This window comes from Rhea americana, unplaced genomic scaffold (assembly GCF_003343005.1).
Source record: "Rhea americana isolate MKP2758 unplaced genomic scaffold, rheAme1 scaffold_140, whole genome shotgun sequence".
Lineage (NCBI taxonomy): Eukaryota > Metazoa > Chordata > Aves > Rheiformes > Rheidae > Rhea > Rhea americana.
The window spans coordinates 2,434,952-2,451,833 of record NW_028185484.1 but is presented as its reverse complement, the minus strand read 5'-3'; the positions used below and the strand labels follow the sequence as shown (position 1 = coordinate 2,451,833).

The 16,882-nt window shown below is 46.8% G+C and overlaps 1 protein-coding gene across 1 annotated transcript in view; it reads left to right on the top strand.

Annotated features, from left to right (window-relative positions):
- The window catches only part of ZC3H3 (zinc finger CCCH-type containing 3), a 127,308-nt gene that overhangs the window by 12,673 nt on the left and 97,753 nt on the right, over positions 1-16,882 (top strand). The window lies entirely within an intron of this gene.

Genomic DNA, 16,882 nt, shown 5'->3' with positions numbered 1-16,882 from the left:
ATCCCCTTCTCTGGTCCCAAATATTCCTTTCTCATCTTCTCATACTCCAGATTGGTGACAGGAACCGTGATCTCAATTTCCTCTTTGTCCTCTGTTGTCACTATCAGCATTGAAACTGGATTCGGTAAACATGCTCAATAGAAGGAAATCCTATTTGTACTTGCATCTTTTTTTTTTTCTAGAGAGGATTTGCAAGATCATCAGGATTTGTAAGGCCTGCTGTTATCTGCAGAAGTGTCTCTACAACTACCTAATTTCAGTCAGAGTGGTGATTACTTTCCAAAAATTCCCCAAATCTTAATTTATTTATTGGCTTTGCCCTGTAATGTAGGCTGCTGGACGCTTGCTCAGAAAAGACTGGTGACAGCAGGCGTGCAAGGAGCTGGTTTTCATTGCTCATGCCCAGCCGAGTGCAGCAAGTAAACAGGGCGTAAATGGTGAGGACTAAGTTATGGGTGGCATTTGAATGCTCAGCTGCTGTTAATTTTATTGAGGCTGGGTGTTTGTGTCCCTCTGCCAGCTTTGCAAATCTCAGCCTTGGATCTTGTATCTCCTTTTATTTATTGGTTTATTGACTTTTTATATATATATATATATATATATATATATGTATGTATATGAAGGGCAACCAGCAAATATTTCTGATGGGGAGATTTCAGTTTAGTGCTGTCTTTAACTGGTGTTTCTTGCATAATTCTTTTTTTATTTTTATTTTTTTCCTRTCAGTGAATTGCACCAAGTGTTGCCCCTGTCCTTGAGGTAAGATCTCTGATCCCATTGCATTCAAATGAAGCTGGTGCAACGTCTCTGCTGCRTTGTATTAGGAGTAGTTGGGGGTTATGAGCCTTGTCCTCGAGGGAAGCTCTTGTGTMGTGCATAATGCTGCACAGGATCCCTTGGAGTTCGTTGTGTCTTTTCTTCTCCGCTCCATCGTTAGTTTTGTCTTTCTGAACAGATCCTTCCTCCCTGCAGGAGCTTATCTGAGCCGTTCACAGGTTTGCTGCTCCGGGCTGGCACAGATAATGTCATTACCGGCCACGCTGTCATATGTAGATTGACCTTGTCCATAAATCATCATGTTGTCAGATGTCTCCTCCTTTCCCTGGCTTGTCCTTGGGAGCAGGGGTGGAGTGTGGCTGGCTAAGTGGCTGCTCGGCCCCTCGCAGTAATTGGGGAAAGTTCACATACTTGGCTTTCTCCCAGCAGCGGTTACGTCAGTGTTCGTAAGTAACGGTTTTGGGTTTCTGGCTTTCGCTGGCATTTACAGGTGACTTGTCCCAAGCTGCAAGAGGAGCTGGAGGCAGCCAGCAGTGGGGATTCTGTTTTCAGAGACCTCCCTTAAAAACAAGGGGCTGCTTCGCTTGAGGGAAGTCAGTGTTCCTAAATGAGGAGGCGGCACCATGCGAACTGCCTCTTTCCCAGAGCTCGCTAGAAAGCTTCAGCGTTTGGCTTTGGGGGTCAGGTAAACCGGTGACTGCAGTAAGAGGAACATCCAGACTGAAGTGTATCAGTGATGCCATCTGAAAGCAATAGCGTGCTCTCAAACACACGTGCGTGCCAGGTACTGCCCCTGCGCCAGAGCGAGGCCCGTGCACCAGAGCCCTGCTCCGCTAAGCCGGGGTAAGCTGGAGTAGGTTTGGGCTCAGTGCTTCGGGARAGCTGCGGACTGGCCGATGAGGGCTTAGGGAGCAGCAGGCGCTGGCGTGAGGGAGAGGATTGCTTACTCTTTAAGGRGAGCTGCTTTCGGCCGTTCTTAGTTGCTGTGTCTGTTCTTCCTCCCTTTTGCTGTCAAATCCAAACTGCGCGCTCGATTTAGTGTTGAAAATCATCTCTCGGTACCTGGTCTCCCTTATTTTAGAGACTCTCCCGTACCTGTGTTCAGTGCTGGCTACCATCGGATTGTGAAATTCTTTTAGTAGCCGGCAGGTCTTTGGGGAATAATTTATTCCCYGAATAGGGGAAACGCTACTAGGAAAAGCACTCAGCTTTGGAGGTGTAGGACATCCTCTCACTGGACTTGAAAATATCAAGGGTCAGAGCCATGGGAGGGCTTTTCTAAGATTTCAAGCCTTTCAGGGACTGCACGATGCAGGGGCAAAAATAGATCCTCCTCTTCACCCAAACGAAAACAAACAGAAACAGAGCAGTAGGTCTTGCTGCGCCGGCATGCGCGTCCCGTTCGTCCTCCCGGGCTTGCCTCGTGCCGCTTCTTGGCTCACRTCTGTAACTTGTCACTCCGAATAGCGTAACTGCTGATCTGCATTGCCTGGTGCGGTTTTGGTCATCAGGGCTTTCTAGCTGGGTGTCTCTGCTTGCTATTATTTTTACGGTGAAATCCGTTGTTGGAACGCGGCTCCCTCCGCAGGCACAAGGAGCGAGCCCGTGCGGGAAGAGAAGCCTTGCTGGCTGCTGTTCACATCTCAAAGGCCGGGCATCCTGTCTGAAACAGAAGTAATACTGTGTGCCGTGTGGCCTTTTTTATTTTTTTATTTTATTTTTTTATTTTTTTAAAAAAAACCAGGCACATACCCAGATTGGGGGGGGGGAGGAAAAGACAATTCTCTAAAAACCCTGCARGTGGAAATTATTCGGGCAGATTAGCTGATCTAGTATGTTTAATGAATGCATCCCAGGAAACTGCATGTTCATCGGTGATTGAAGTTTAAACCGTACCCGCTACTCAGAGTTGTGCGGAATTTCAGTGCTGCTGCTCTTATCCCTTTGCGTGTCTTTTTTTTTTGGGGGGGGGTGCTTAATAAAAATAAAAGCTGGCATTTAAGCCCCTTAAAAAATGTACTCGATCCACAACCTGAGGCTTGAAAATGAGTCATCTTTTCCTTTTGTTTTTTTTCTTTCACTATTTATTTTCACCTAATATAAAAAAGCTGACTGAAAACAAGCATCCCAGGCATGGTCACAGATGAATTTCCTSCTGTTTCCCTGGTTATGAATTGTTGCCTGTGTTGCTGGTGGGAGCATCTTCCACAGCCCTGTCAAAATTCCCCAAATCCCACGCCCACAAACACTTGGCTCCCTGAAAAATCTGGGGAGGTTCTGTTCCACTTTCTGCTTCCCGTTCTTCTCCAAATCCCAATTTACAAGGTGTTCTTTTCTTTTCTTTTTTTTTTTTTCCCTCTCCTTTCACAAGCACTTCCCATTCGATTTTCCTAGTAAAAGCTCGGGAGCTTTGTGCAGCGAGTCCTCTGTATCGCTGCTGAGTTGAATTACAAGCCCTTCGTTCAAGAGCCTGGCTGTTCGCTTGCRTTGGGCTTTGTGCTCTACAAAACGATATAAATGAGTAATACCCCCCAGAATATTAACAGATGCGTAAGTGCACCTGGGGTAAGTGCTTTGTGGACTTGACAACATCTCCCGAGTCCTACAAAACCGTGCTGGTACAGCAGTTTTTGCRGTTTCAGCTTTCTGCTTTAGTCTAAGGGGTAGGAAGCACGTTTACTTCAGTTGTCTTTGGGAATTTTGCTACTGCCTGTGGGGAAAATTTTGAGTTTGAGGAGCTTTTCATCCTCTCGGATGCCTTTGTGTAATCCGCGTGCGTGCGGATTTTGGGCTCTGCTTGGGGCTGTTTTGGGTAGCATCAAGGAAGGGTAGTATGTGGTGTATCAGCCTGGCCGGGGAAGTGTAGGGCCAGATCTGTTCTCCAAATTGATCCTACACGTTTTTAGCCTTTAAGCCTGCCCTCGAGGGCTCYCTGGTGGAAAAGGGCACGAACATACTTGGAGCCTTAGTGCGGGCCTGCGACGGCGCMGAGCGTGCCGTTGCTCGCTTGCCAGCGATGTTCCTGGGGCAGCGGTGAGAGCTGCCGAGCTCATGTCCACCCTTTAGCCCGCAGGGTAGATGCGGCCTGCGACCTGAGGTTTTTTTTTTTTTTTTTTTTTTTTTGAAGAACGTCCTAGAAATGAGATGTCTCGTGAGACCTCTTCAGTAAAACGAACGAGCATGTCTGTGTTTGCAGCCCGTTTCTAGCCTGAGACAGCTTGTGCAAGAAGTGCAGAGCTCTTCTGAAAGTTCAGTAGTTGCCAAGCGTGCTGAGAGGTAAAATGCTACTGCCAAACTACCAGAGCTTCTGGTTGCAGGAGRGCAGGACCCATATTTTGTGGAGATGTAAGGAACCATGCTGAGAAGGTGCAACGCAGAGCCAGCAGTCAGGAGGTAGCCTGCAGACCGCTGGGACGGCTGCGTGCCGTCTCACCACCTTGACTGGTGAGATGCAYGCGGCTTTGGGCTTTGCAAATGTTCTCCGTAGTCTGCCGTTATCTTCAGCTCTGGGTGTGCTGGGGGGAGAATAACACGCTAGGGTTGAAGGGCCTGATATTCAGAATAGCCTGAAATGGTGCTCTTTGAGGAAAAAAGAATCTTCTTTTGAAGAAGCTTTTTGAAGAAGAGATGAACCTCTCACCTGCATGATGGTCTTTCTTAGCCGGSTCTACCCGTTGATTGGTGAGCTTAATTTAGCACCACTGCCTTTGAAATGGTTTCCTTGCGAGGCAATGGCTCACTTGGTTATTAGGAAAGAGAAGATGCTTTGTGTGGAAGTGTCTGTTATCGGTGAGAAGAATCAAAAGGGGATTTGATAGGATGAAACAAGTTCATCAGTGCTATCACTGTGTGTGTGTGTGTGTGTATACGTGTGTGTGCATGGTATTTTATATATATATATATATATATATATATATAAATATATATATATATATATTTTTGAAATAAGATTTACTCTACTATCTCAACATTAACTGGGGCATTTTATGGTGCTCCCCTTCTGTGAGCTTCCGTGATCCATCATTTCTTTGCTAGCGTGCAGTAGTGGCTGTTAGGTTTTACTACACCAAACACTGCAAAAGGGCATTAGAGCAGTTAAATCTAGAGTCTTGCTTTCATAAGGAAAAAGAAAATGCTGAATTAGGCAATGGAAAAGGCAACCACAGCGATACTTTAATCTTGCATAAATTATCAAAAGAGTCAGAGGCTAGCAATTTTATGTATTGTTATAGCTCCRCTAATTAATTATTCCAGAATAATCGATGTTTTTTTAAAAAGTTCGATTCTTTTCTGTCTTAATGGTCTATAGTATTTACTTTCAATATGGCAGTTATATATTTCTTTCTTTTTCTGTCATGACAACATTTCAGTTTTACCCCTATAACTCTGGAGTTAATGCACCATTTTTTCTAAATATGAACAGTCTAAATGATAGCCAAATAGGGAAATTGTCCGTGGGTCGAAGTCACAGTATTGGCTTTGGAGCTAGACATTCCCGAAGTCCAAGGAAGGCAGAGCCTTTACTGTGAATGTTTGAAGGATGAGATGCTCCCAGTAAGCAGAGGAATTATCTAAGGGGTTGTAAGGTGGTCTGAAAATTGGGATGAAGTGGTCAACGCATGGGGGAGATGCATGCAAACGGAACAAGTAAGTTGATGTTTTTAAAACAGATGGTGAAATTCTGGCCCTGTTGAAAAAATTTTGCTCTTTTATTGTCTGAACTTAAAGTTTGCACCYAAGTTTCACAGCGTACACATTTTAAACTCTGGCCTTTGTTCTGGCTCACATATTGTGGCTGGAGTAAGAAGGTGTCATGGGCTAGACTGTAGTACCTATAGGGAAAAGAACAGGGGAACTTGGTGAACTGTCTGCTGTAATATTCTGTTAATCTGACAGATTGACTGCTCTTATTCAAATTTTGAGTTAGGGATCAAACTAAAGACCAATTCCAGTCATGGAAAATTGAATTATAAATCTTTCAGATACAGAACAGCARGACTTGTTGTCATGTAAATAATTTCTAGACAGTCAGATTGTTTTCTTAATGTCATGCTTTGTAAAGRGTAAGTAGAAAATCACAAGACGAGGCCTCTGCCAGCTTGTAAAATGTTTTRCCCTTTTAGTATGCTTTCTTAATGCGCTTAAAATAAAAAGTCAGTGCTTTGGCATGGAATGCTTCGCTCGAGAGTGGTCACCCCGCAGAAGAGCGGTGCTGACTGTCTCGGAGCGATTCCCTGCCTGGTCGCTTTATCAGAAAGAGGAGGGAGACAACGGAGAGAAGGAAAAAAGAATTACAAATTAAGGAGGATGATCAGAGCCATTATCGTTGATATGTAATTAAATATCAGTATTTAAATCATGTTTGATGCTTGACTAGTAATAGCGGAGTCAGGACGCTTGCTCCGGGGAGGTGTATTGAAAAGAGTAAGCACTTAGTGATACTTTGCAGTGTAGGGAACAGTGGAGCAGCCCGTGCCTCATCCTGGTGCTAYGTTCCACACTTGGAAAGTCGCCATCATCTTCCTACATAGTCTTGAATATTCTCTTTTGTAGAAAGGTATTAGCTTTTTCAGGGTGGTGGAACTGCACAGGCTTATACATTTACACGTTCTTCTGTATTTCCTGAGATAAGTGATTGGTGTTTGCAAAGGACTCCAGATCTTGAAAAACTTGATGCTCTGAAACTGAGCTTAGGAAACCTATAAACATCAAAGTCCTGGTGTCCTCCAAAGGCTTTTTATGTCAGGTGCACACTGAACTATGTTCTGGGAAGCAACCGACTGGGTAGCAGCTTTGCTAAAAAGGACCTAAGGTTGTGTTGGTTATTGTTATTGTTTATTTGTCCTTATAAATAAAGCAAACTTTGTACTTGGTGGCATTAAGAGGAATATGACCAGTAAATTCAGAAAAGCTATTATCCATCTTTCCTACTGGTGAGGCCACASTGGTATACTGCATCCAGTTTTGGGCATCCCAGCTTAAGAAGGATATGAGGAAACTGAAGCTGGTCCAGTTGCAGGTCATCTTGGGATGAGTGAGGACCTTGAATAATATGACCTGCAATGAGCGAATGGGGGCTGGGCCTATCTAGAGAGGCCGTGGGGTCTCTGTCCTTGGAAGTTTTTCAGATTTGGCTACGTGAAGCTGCAGCTGACCTTACTTGGTGTTGATGGTGCTCCTGCTTTGAGCAGAAGGTTGAGTTAGAAACCTCCAGAGGTCCCATCACCATTTCTGTGATTTTAAGATAGACAACTTATTTCTTCTGCTTTCTTGTTTTTCTGCTAAAGTTTTCACTTTAAGCACCAATATTCCTAGGCAACTTACTAGATTTTTTTGCAGTAGTTATGACTGATACCATACCSAGCTGATAGACAGAAATTGGATGTTTCTGCTGTTTTAAGTGGGAAGAAGTTATCACCACCACTGTTGGTGCAGAAGTGCCACCATGCTCATTTCTTAACAGGGTCTGAAAAGACTTTTGAAACTACAAAAGTGCCAGAGATGCTTTGCCAAAACTCTTTTAGTCTTCTCTGGTGAGACTGAAAGTAATAATAAAACTTTCAACATTAGGAGGTGATGTTAGAGCATTGCTATAAAAGAGGAATTGCTCTTGCAAGTGACGATGGTACCATGTTTGCAGATGTGAAGGTAAGGACCCAAGCAGAAGCAAATCCAACTATTTTATTTTACTACTTGAGAGGACCTTTAATCTAGCTGGTGGGTCTGGGTTAACCCAGTGCTCCCAAACTGCAGCAAATGGGGGGTCTTTTTTATGGACTCGGATTAGTCTTATATTTGCAAAACTGAGCGTTCCACTTAGCGCAGCTGCTTTGCAATAGCCCCGCTGGGGTTAGGGCTTGCTTTATTTTGTGTGGGCTCTTGTTCCGTGCCGTTATTCATGCAGCACCAAGGCCGTAAATCACGCTTTATGGTTGGGAGGATGTGCCAACCAATTAATGTAACTGGTGTCCTGAAGAGCTGGTGTTGGAAAGAATCTGGGAAAAGCCCAATGCAGAAGAAATGCTGTTTGACCAGGGCTAGACTGGCCCTGGCATGCTGCAGGACAGCTTTTGTGACYGCCTGCCGCCAACGGTTACCTGCTCTAGGAAAGGCAGGGAAGGGAGAGGGATTTTGCATTGCACCCCAGAAAGGTTTGCACGTGGCTTGCTGGGGAGAGGAGAAGGAAGGAGAGGTAAYTGAGAGCACATTAAGTAAATGCATCTTAGATTCTGGAACCAATTTATTCTTTTTGTTTCTTCTTCCTGCACCCAAGTGGGAGCGTCCTGCTGCTCGGGGACCGAGGACCATTTCTGGCCAAATGATTGCAGTCACGAAGCGCCCTAGACCCGATATCCTTGTGTATCGCTTTGCCCTCCCTGGCCAGCTGCTCTAGATAAACGGGCGCTGCCGCGTACGATTCCCACCAGGCCCTTTGCCGCCTGGACGACACAGAGCGCAAGCGTCTGTGCCCGGAGCTGTTCCTGCTCCGGCCCCCTTCGTTCGGAGCCCGAGCATCCTTGCGGCCTGCGAGGATGTTCTTGAATGAAGCCCTCCAACTCCCTCCTGAACGCTGCAGTCGCAATATAAACAAGCAAAGCCCAGTAATAAAATGTAATGAAGGATATCAGCGTGAAATCAAGATGTTAAACCTCTGCTGCTGACGGGCAGTAAATCTGCAGCCTGGTGAGTTCCTATGCTTTTTTCTAATAAAGCAGGCAGCTTGTTTTATGCCCTCTTGTTTCAGGGGCTCGTGAGTGGAGCAGTTATTTTGGCACTAGGTGAACAGGCCATTTGCTGTTCCCTTTGCGCCTTGCAACCTTGGTCTGCCACTTCACTCTAGGGACTTTCAGAAGAGCTACTCTTCAGCACCTTCATATATATATATATACACACACACACACACACATATATATATATATGTATATGCAGAGGCAGCCTTGTGGTCACTAGCTTTTTTTTTTTTTTTTAAACCTTTTTGCTAAGCCAGCTGTTAGCCTGTCAACTTGGCATATTCCTCCTCTTTTAAAGTTGGAATGAATTCTGGAGCAAGAACRGTTGCTGAATATGGAAGGAAAACATGTGCTTGACGTGTAGTACTGGAAGGAGGAGATGGACCTGCTGTTCACATGCTGTGCGAGGAGGATATCTGCTGGATTTTTGCTGTATTGCTTTACGTGTAAATCTTGAACTAGAGAGTAGTTCAGGTAGGAAGACGGTGATTTGAAGGGAGAAAAAATAGAGTTGAATAAGTATCGTGGCCGCCCACGATGACGCGGTTGAACGAACCCTTGATTAGAGAGGGGAATGAGCTCTGTGCTATCCGGTCTTACTGAACTCCCAGGAGGAAATTAGCTCTGCCTCCCTGGGAGAGGGTTTTGTATCTCTTCTCCCTGCAAGGTCTGGAGGTGATGCCGGCGATGCCAGGCTGCCGTTCTCGTTGTTCGTCTGCGTGGCGCCTAGCGCAAAGGAGCTGGAGCGCTGTTCGGGGCTTGCAAGAGCTCCGGAGCGCGTCCCGCTCCACTTTGCGTTCAGCTTTCCAGCCCTTTGCATCTCTTTTGGGTGGCYGCTGTGCCAGCGGAGACCGAGAGCATCCTGTGCAGAGCTCCTTCTTTAAAAGTAAAATCCTCTGTTTTCCTCCCCCCTCGGCAACGTCGGTGCAGAATCGGTTTAAAGTTGTCCGCAGATTAAAGGAGTCGAACGCTGCCCTTTCCTTTGCTGCTTCGGGGATAACACGAGTTCCTTTCTCCAGCCTGTTTTATCAGCTCYGCTCCTGGCTCACCCTTATTTATTGTACCAATGAAGGATTTATTTGTCTGGGTAGACTTCTGGTGAGTGGCAATAGTACTGCTATGGTAAAAAAGCTTGGACTGGATGGTGGGACGCTCTGTAGTCTCTCCGCTGCCGCGAGGCCCAGCCACCGACCTGTGTCACCGCTTTCAGGGGGGTACATAACCCTTTTTTAGAAGACTCCTAGCGATGGCAGGGGAATGCTTTTGGGAACRGCTTGCCTGCGGTTTCCTGTGGTTGCAGTGCAAGGACCGGCGGTTCTCCTGCTGCTTCGATCCTAAGGCAGCCTCCGCAGAGTTGGCTGGAGGGTGGGGAGGGGTGAAGTTAGAGGGATTAGCAGGGATCGACGCTAACGGGCGTTCGGTGGCTCGCTCCCCGGATTACCTGTTCTAACCCGATTGGCGTCAATCTGAGTCGAGCTCTTCTCGCGGATGTGCAATCTGTCGGCGCGCTGCTGGGGACCCGTCTCGCGTTCTTGAAAACGCGCCTCCGGGCGGTGCCGGMGACGTCTCCAACGTTGCCAAAACGCGTCGCTGCGACTGGTCCTTCTCCTTCGGTGCGTATGAGACCTGTTCCTCTTGGTGACCGAGTGACTGGATCCTCTTACTTCTTTAAAGTCATCAAATACTGCTTCTCAAAAAGCATAAAGGTGTGCCGCTGCAAAGAGCTAATGAGCCTAGAAACACTTAGAAAGAAGGATGCTGGAGGAAGAATCATCTCTTATTTTCAGACAAGACTTTCACACAGAGGAGCAGAATTCGCTCATGCTTCTGTAACTTTGGCTGAGTCATTTAATCTTGCTACTTTAATTTTTCCCTCTTTGGAAAGCGACATTAATCATACCTAATGCTAAAATGCTAACGGAACGTCAGAAATTTTTCAGGGGCTGTGTTTGCTTCTTACAGCTCTTACAGCATAAAAACTGCTCCCACTGCCTTCAGGCTGCTGGTAGGATGAGGGCACGAAGTCTGTACTCTCCTCCTACTAAAATAGCCCATAGATTTAGGAGATGGCACCTGACATGTGACCTGGAGAGCGTAATTTGGCATGGCAACTGAGCAAAAGATGCTGGATGTGATTCTTTTTTTCTTTTTCTTTCTTTCTTTCTTTTTTTTTTTTTAATTTATTTTCAGTGCACACAGTTGTGTGAAGTTTTCGCAACTTCTCTGGTGCAGCAGCCTGGGGGTCAGCTGGGGATTCAGACAAACCCAAGGATGATAGAAATGAGCTGGGAACTCCTTTCCCAGTTCTGTCATTTCTGATGGCCTGGAGAGGTCCACTATGCCATTTGGTAATACTCTAAATTTGAATATCCAACATCCCTGTAAGACCTGGGAAGTGTCCTTCAAATACATTTAGAGTTGATTAAAACCAAGCAGCCCTCGCTGCTGCTGGGCTGAGTTTTATAGGCAGCCCGGCAGGCTGCAGCAGTGGAATCTAACAGATTCTGGCTGCTGTTGTTGCAACTAATTTTCAAGCCACTTTCAACCTAATTTCCAAGGATAGAAGCAAGCATTTCAATTACCTGAATAACAGGAGGAGGGGAAAACGCTTGTGTGGGGGCACAGCCTGATAGACTAGGCCAGGAGCCAGAAGACTTGGTTATTAATACGCACTTCTACTGCTGATTCACTTTGCGACCTTGGGGGTAAATCCTTTTAATGTTGTGCCTCAGTTTCCCAGCCTGTACGATGGGAAGAGCAAACCAAAGTGCTGTGAGATCTGTGGACAAAAAAAAACACCTGTAAAAGCAGCTGTGATGCCAGATATGACTGCTGCACTGCTGTATATCAGAGTTGTTCTCGCTTAGGCTATGTGCTCACGTGGTGGAGGAAGGGGTTAAGCCAAGGCACTGTTAATACTTTGTTGGTAATGGGGAATAGCTAAGAAGACCAGTTGCTGGGAAAAGTGTCAGTGGGGCTTTCTGACCTGGGATGCTGGTCTTCCCTGCCCCACCTAGAGGAAGGGGACAGTGGGAGAGACCACAGGTGTGCAAGGCTGGGGAACGGGTTCCCACCGAGAGACTGGAATGAGCCCTAAGATATGAAGCCAAGCTGAGCTGAGACTTGTATAGCCTAAAAATCAATCCTTGAACCTGCAGCATCCAAATAAAACCAATTCCAGCCGCAAGAGCCTTCTAGCCTGTACCAGGCTGGAAAAGCACCGAGAGTGCCCCAGGTAGGGTGCTGTGAGGTCCGAAGCCAATCTGCAAGTCTAAAAGAGTTTTCCCCCTGTAAGGCTTGTCTGGGACTGACTTGCCAAGAATCCGACTTGGARAGATTTGAGAAGCAGCTGAACAGCAGACAAGAGGTAGTTAAGGGCCCAAGGATCTGTAACACCTTGTCGAGAGAATGAAAGTGAGCTCTCAAGTTGGCATTTAAAGCGATACAGCTCCCATGGCACAGGCACAGTTGTTTTCCTGGAAAGGTGCTTTGTGTTCACATAGCTAATCTTCTAGAGAGTGATTAGTGCCATCGCAAGGACTTTTTACTGTCCACGCTGGGCCATCCTACGCTTGATGGAGTTAGTGCTTTAGCTGATTGTGCAAGCTCTTAGCTCCCAGAAGATACRAGGGAGACCATGTTTGCACCAGTCTTCGAGCAAAGTTTGACTAGTGTTTTCCTCCGTGGTTCTGTGATGTATTTGCCTGGTGCTTCCTCCATGGTAGGAGAGGATTGGGGTAAGTAGTCTACATTGTCTAAAAAACAAAATAATCAAATTGCTATCTAAAATAGCTGGAACAGCATAAAAACTGAGCAGTGCTCTTGCTTAAACATAGCTCAGGTATATAGGGGAGACCTGAAACAATGTGAGTATAAACAGATTATAGCTGTATCTGTATAAAATCTAGGTGCGTGCTGGCTCTGGAATAAACAGCACTCGCAGGACTTGGTCCTGCTGGTATTCCCTGACCTGTTTCAGTCAAAATGAGCTGGCTTAGCAGAGACATGGTATTTAAACTGTCGTGGTTAACACGGCTTATATTGACTGATGCCGATTAAGGGGGGCTCACATGAGCAGGCACGTGGAGGGGAAGGTAATTTCTGGTGTGAGAAGGATGAGGAGGGTGGTGAATTGCCAGGAGGGGACTGATAGTGGTAGCTTCTTGCAAACAGCAAAGCTAGATCAAAACAGGATGGTTGTCCTCGGTTTTCTGCTGAGGAGAGCCCGATGAGGTCACTCCTGATCATCTCCTGAAGGCGTGATTGCCCCAAGCGGCTGCTTTAGCGGAGAGCTTGGRATTGCTTTCCCTGGGGTTGGCAGCCGCTGTAGCGTGAGCATCTTAACCTGGAATAAATACAAGGCTGTGGACATGTCTCGGGGCTGCATCTCTGTCTGCTAAAGAGCTTAATGTTCCCTGCTGATTTTTGTACTTGGCCAAATCTCAGACAATATCAACAGATGGACAGAGGTCACAAAGCCATTTCTAAAGGTTTCATGGAAATCTGTTGGATACAGATAAGTAGGCTGCTTGGACCGATTAGCACCTTGGAAAAGCAGAGCGCCATGGAAAAGCAGAGAGCGACAGGTTGCACAGAGAGATTGTGGAGTCTCCATCCTTGGAGATGTTCAAAAGCTGTCTGGACAGGGTCCTKTGCAACGTGATGTAGGTGACCCTGCTTGAGCAGGGCTGTTGAACTAGATCTCCAGAGGTCCCTGCCAACCTCAACCGTTCTGTGATTCTGTAACCTGTTCTCCATGGCCTATTTGAAAACCAGAAGGGGCTTTGTGGCTGCTTGGCTCATGTGCCTCAAGCATCGGCTCACCCAGAGCGCAGGACGTCTTTTGTCCAGCCAGCAGTCCTAAGGCAGGGCAATATGGCAAGCTTACATCAGATTGAGAGGAACCCAGCTGAGCGCTTGGAAAGATGTATCTATTGAGGTTACTACTCAGCCTAAATACATCAGGCTCAGGAAATCCTCTGTGCTGAAGGTAGGGACAGGTACTGTAGGAAGCATTTTACGTGCTTGTCCCGTTCTTGCGCTTTCCTGGAAACCTTCTGATGGCTGTAACCCAGAATCTACCCAGTTTGATTCTGATGGTGGAGAAAGTGATTTAAATTCCTAGGATTACAGTACAAACCATGGGAGATCCCAGAAGTCCCCAATTACAGAGGTTTCCCTCCGACTCCCTGTGTATTTTTGCACTTTTGGTCTTGCAGGATGCTGAAACTCTTGCTCCTTGCTGGAGGAAGTATCTCTGCATGAAGAACTGTATTTTTCCCATCTTTCTGTTTTTTTTCATCCAAATTGAAATGTAAAAAACACTCTGGAGTGTTTTCCATTCTTGCAGCACGTAGTGGTGTTAATTGGTTCTTGTTTGAAACATTTCCTAGATGGGAGCATCAGCGGTGATCAGCTCAACCTGTAAGTGGTCCTGGGGAGCAGGTGTTGACAAGCAGCATTCTTGAGCAGCCGGAAGTCTCCCCGGTGCAGTCTGGGGTGTGTTTTAGAAGTGCCCACTGAAAAATGAAAATGTTTATGTATCAGCCTGAATCGTTCTTGACTGTTCTGGTTTTTTCCTTCAGATTTCATGGAAATGTTTCTGGTGAACTCTAATTGTTTTTTGATCGTTGCGAGTTTTGCTTTTAAGGCTAGATCTAATGCACCGTGCAAAGCGTTTTGGTGTGAATGAAAGGTCTGTTTAAAAAATCCTTTTCCAGTTGTGGTGATAGTGAGTTTCTGGTACCTAGCACGTGTTCAGAGAAATGGAGAGGTGAGACATCTCGAGGGCCGGGAAGGGGACAACCCAGGTGGTAAAAATGAAAGGTTTGTTGGATCTCCTTCAGACATCTCTGCGACTTTCATCCTCATAACATCCCATTCCTTTGCAAAGCCATTTCTTATAATGCAGGGAAGCATTATTTTATTATTAATCCAACTAGTGTCTTGTTCTAGGAGGGGTACCTCTGCCCTGGTGCAAGGGGCCAGAATCACAGCATGATCRAGTTTGGAAGGGACCTCTGGAGACCATCTAGTYCAACCCTCCTGCTCAAGCAGGGTCACCTAGAGCATGTTAGACAGGTGGATTTTGAATATCTCCAGAGAGGGAGACTCCACAACCTCTCTGGGTTTTTCTTTAAGACACCGACTTGGCACGCTTGCCAGCACTTGCAAGCAGCAGAGCGGTGCCGGAGGGCAGCCGTGAGCTGCCGAGGGGCCGAACCCGGCGCGTGGCTGAACGCTGCCTGGCGACTTGCTACGCCAGCCTGTTCTTAAGGACACGGAAACCACTTAGAGRGGAGCGTTGAAGGAAATTGCGGTTAAGTTGCAATGGCCCTGCCTGTTGGTGTGATATTAAAAAAAAAAAAAAAAAAAAAGAAAAAAAAAAAAGTAAGTTGGGGTCATGTAATTATAGCTGGAGCAGTCGTAAATCATGAGTTACATAATTCTTTCTGCTGCTGATTTTGACCAGCTTGCTATATATACTGGCTACTTTCTTCTCTCTCCATTTTTCTTTTCACTCTTTTTCTCTTTTCCTTCCCATTTATCTTTTCAATTGAAAGTGGAGCTTTTTGCTGTAGCTCTTGCCCTGGAGTCCAAGGACTCCTCATTTCCCGAGGACCTGGCTTTATAACCCAAAAAGCTACCTTAATGCAGGCTTTTATTTCACTGGGGTGCCACAGCTGTAACATGCGTGCAGGGCCGCTCCGAGCGGCCTCACCCTTGCTCCGAGGCGCTTCCAGCTGGATTTCGTAAGTGCCGGATGTGGCAATCTACATGAGACAGTTGATGTAGAAAAACGACGTGCCGGGAGTGAGGAGGTGATGCCGCAGCCCGGCCTCCCCGCGGCGAGCGCGGCTCGGGTTGCACCAGTCTCCGCTCGGCACCGGCCGGCTCGCGCATGTCTGATGGGGATGGAGAAAGCGAGGAGGAACTGGCCAGGAGGCTTCCTAGGAGCCATCAGCCCCATCGTCGCCCGAGTCCCCTCGGCTTGCCCTGCCCCGGGCTGCGGCGCTGCCGGGGTCGCTTTCTGTTCCGGGCGGCTTGCAGCACGTTTCTCAGGAATGCGGGAATGTGGTAACCCCATTCCTTGGGAATACAATTTGAGCTATGACATAATCCCTGGAGCAAGTGAGGAGCCATTAGCGGGTTCTTGCTTACGGCAGTTGGTGGAGCGGAGCTGCGCGTCTTGGGATTCTGCTCGTTCCGGGGTATTTTCTCATGCTCCAAATGCTAACAGGTGGCCCCCTGCTCCCAGGGGAATGGGTGGGGGGGAATTATGCTTTAAATCGTTCAGCGCCTCCGCATGGCTTCCCTCGTTTGTCTGAGTTATAGGACCAGCCTCCAGAATAGGTTACGAATGTGCTTTTAATAGCAGCTCTGATTTGAGAGTGGGGGCGGTGGGAGAACGTCGCTCTAGAGCACGATGTTGCCACTCAGCTGTCCAGAATGGACCAGTGTTGCCTGTCTAGGGAAAGTGCGAATTAGAAGTAATGTGAATTAGAAGGAAAAGGACCTAGAAATGGTCCAGGGTTGATGGTATTTAAAAACATGTCTAGAAAAGAAAGTCTGGGACCATTTGCAGCATGCTCTGGAATGGCAGGTGGAGAGCAATTTGCTGCCGTTGCTTACAGCCGCTTTGGACCATGGTCTCTAAGCTGGTCACAGACACGATGTCCTACAAGCTCTTGCCTTCTTGCCAGAGATGAGCATGAGAGTCCACACTTGCCTATTCTATGCCACTGTGGGTGAGCATCACTTCTGTCTGTCTGTGTTTCCCTTTGAAAAGTCCAGCCAATAAGTAATTGCTTTGAAAGGTTTAATTAGGAGATGTTAGTGGAGGACCTTGAAGTACTTTACCTATGAGAACTGCAGGGTTGAAAGTGAGCTGTATGGATTGGCATTGGGCAAGGGAGAAGTGTTGCAGGAAGCAAACATTGTGTGGTTTTTTTTTTTTTTTTTTAACTTGGAATTGGGGAAAATTTGGGTTTATGTAGTCAAAACCTTGCTTCTCTCTGCTGTTCCTGCTGTCACAGAATAATCACAGAATGGTTGAGGTCGGAAGGGACCTCTGGAGATCATCTAGTCCAAACCCCTGCTCAAGCAGGGTCACTTGGAACGCATTAGACAGGATTGCATCTAGGTTGGTTTTGAGCATCTCCAGAGAAGATGACTGTACCACCTTTCTGGGCAACCTGTTCCAGTGCTCTGTTGCTCTCACAGTGAAGAAGTTTTTCCTTATGTGTTGGTGAGTCTGTGTGTTGTGTTAGCACTGGAACAGGTTGTGGAGTCCTTCAAGGCCTGACTGGATGCAGCCCTGTCTACCATGCTCTAGGTGACTCTGCTGAGCAGGGAGGTTGGACTAGATGATCTCC